The sequence below is a fragment of the Hyaena hyaena genome, unplaced genomic scaffold (genome assembly GCF_003009895.1).
Source record: "Hyaena hyaena isolate Hyena2069 unplaced genomic scaffold, ASM300989v1 scaffold_681, whole genome shotgun sequence".
In the NCBI taxonomy this organism is placed as follows: Eukaryota; Metazoa; Chordata; class Mammalia; order Carnivora; family Hyaenidae; genus Hyaena; species Hyaena hyaena.
Genome location: NW_024081307.1, coordinates 569,510 through 572,462, shown reverse-complemented (window position 1 = coordinate 572,462; position 2,953 = coordinate 569,510).

The window sequence follows — 2,953 nt, the reverse complement described above, 5'->3', positions numbered from 1 at the left end:
GTTTGCCCCCAACCCCACAGGGAGCCCCACACGCTTTGGGCCGTCTTTGCCGGCGCTGCTCGGGGCACCCACATTGCAGCTACCACCGCCTCAAGAGCACTGGCAAGGGTAACCTCGCCAACGTGTACTTGGCCGTGCACGTCCTGACCCAGAAAGGTGGCCGTGAAGACCGACGGGATTGAGCAGGACATTCCCAGCCTCCAGAGACTGCACCACTAAGCCCCAGCCACAAAGGCCTTCAGTCACCCCCCACTTAGGGAGTTGTTTTTCAGAGACGGACACCGAGGAAACATTTCTCCTCATCTTGCAATGAACTGGAGGGGCTCAGCGGTTCCATTCCTTCGCGGCAGCAGGAAGAGGAAGCGGCTTGAAGGAAAGTCACCAGCGAGTGTGTGCTGTGCAGCGCTGTCCCACGGACATGGCGATGCACCCGTTCTTTGTGCGTCTCAAAATTCCTCTGTTGGTGTTCTACCCCCCGTTGTGATGGTGTTTGAAGGTGGTGATGCTTTGGAGGTACCTTTGGGAGGTAATCAGGTGTAGACGCGGTCGTGAGATGGGGTCCCCGTGACCGTAGGAAGAGGGGGGCCCTGGAGCCTTCTGTCCCCGCCACATGAGGACACAGGGAGAAGGAGCCGCAGCCACAAGCGCCTTCACCGGGAACCAGCTCTTACTGGCACCCTGACCTCGCACCTCCCAGCCTGCAGAGCGGGGAGAGGTAATGTCACCCTGCGTGTGACGTTTCGTCGCAGCAACGCACACCTGCAGAGAGGGGGACCCGACGCAGAAAACGTGCTTTTGGATGCGGACACGGCAGGCCCTGGGACTAGCGGTGACGCCGCCTCCGGCAACCAGCTGGGTGCCTTCTGTGGCAGCGCCCCTCCCGCCGCCCCCGGGCTCCCGGGGTTCCCGGGGTTCCCGGGGCGCCCGCCTGTGCACGCACACAGCTTCCCTCCTCCGTGTCCGCGGGGTGTGAACCTGCTTCACGAGTTCTCATCCTCAGGCCCAGCAGGGGACACACTCTGGAAGAATCGGGGCAGGTGCGTGGGTGAACGCGGGCCCGTGAAGACAAACTAGAGCCTTGCACCCCGACTGCAAGGACCCCCGACAGACTGATGGTTTAGGTGAGGAAGATCCAGGCCGTGCTATGGGGCCGGGAGTACGCAGGGTGGTGCGCAGCTGTCTGCGCCTGGGCCACCAGACCGGAGCTGGGGGCCACACGGTGACCCGGGCCCTTCAGCGGATCCCACGAGCGGCGGGTCTCCTTCCCCGCCCCGCACGGCCCGCAGCACAGGGTCCCTGTCCCCCCAAAGCAGTGGGGTTGCAGCCAACCGTCCTTCTCACCTCCAATTCTCACTCTAAGAATAGTCAGCGTAGCCAAATCCGCGGCGGGAAGGGCCAGGAGTCAGGGCGGGGACCAGCACCTCCTCCAGAGTGCCCGCCAGGTGCTCCTCGCCGCCCGGAGAGCAAGACCGCCATCCCCAGCACAGCCGCCCAGGGTGGCTGCGTGACTCCCCTCCGCCCACCGCCCCCGTGGCTGCGTGGAGCCCCAGACGCAAGTACCTTCCCCAAGGTGTGTCTTCCAACACTCCCTCCAATCTGGGCAGCGGGACAGGGCCCGAACCAACAGCCTTTGCCTGGCACTGTGACCCCAGGGTCTTCTTCACTTCCAGGGCAGGTGGGGGCCCCTGGGAGATTCTTCACCGTCATCCACAGACACCTGGGTTTCAAGTTGCCCAGAAGAAACCGTCTTGAAGCTGAAAACACACTGAAGTCAATCAAACATCACAGGGCGGGCTCCAAGGGTAGGGGAGGCAGCAATCAGACTGAGAATGTCAGGAAGTCAAGCTAATGCTCCGGGTGCCTTCCACGTGTGCTTCATGGAGCCCAACGAGGTGGTGGTGGAGGTAAGCCAGCGGCTGGGCAGAAACAGCTGTGGGTGGGACCCCAGCCAGAAGTAGCTGCTGCGCAACGTGCTTTGTACACCTGCCCATGGGATTTGGTGCACTAGGGGTTGTAGGTGTGCAACCTGCCTCGCCGGCCCTCAGCGGGGCTCAAATTAAGAGGACATCTGGCCGCTCACGGCCTTCAAAGTCATTGTCTCCAGAATATCTGCTCAACTTAAAAGACCGCCGGGAGCAGTTTAGGAAGGAGGTGCAGCCCCACACCTGGGCTTAGGCCCTGGCCTCCTCCCCGACCGAGGCGAGACTGCAGACTCCCCCCTACACACATCTCCCCTCCTCCCCACATCTCCCCCTCCCCTGATTGGCTTTGCCTCTTTTCCCTCTTTGAGGAGGAAGAGGGATGTTTCTATGGAAATGAGTGCACTTGGGCGGCAGGGTGGCTCAGACGGTTAAGCGTTAGCCTTCGGCTCAGGTAATGATCTCGCAGTTCGATCTCATGGTCTGTGGGTTCAAGCCCCACATCAGGCTCTGTGCTGGCAGCTCAGAGCCTGGAGCCGGCTTCAGATCCTGTGCCTCCCTCATCTCTACCCCTCCCTTGCTCATGCTCTGTCTCTCTGTCTCTTTCTGTCTCACTCTCAAAAGTGAAAAAAACATTTAAAAAATTGGAAATGAATGCAGGGCGCCTGCGCTCCCCCACCAATGACCATGTTAATTTCTACATTGTGTTTAAATGCAGTCGTTAAAGCCAAACAAACCACAGCCGCTGTATAACCACAGCCACACAAAGACGGTTCTCTACGACTTTGCAAAGAAAGGTCCCGAATCCTTCAAAATCCTCTTGTGACCCAACTGAAGCAAAAATGAAAACGAAATCACTACAACACCAACCCTTCCCTGAAGGGAACCCAAATCTTGACGTCAGGGAACTGAACAGGGCACTGCATTTGGAGCTGTGGTGTTGGTTTTTCCTGCTGGGAAAACAAGGCACGAAGGACACTTACGTAGGACCCACGTTGCTATAAAGCAGCCACTCTATAAGCCGAAGGAAACCA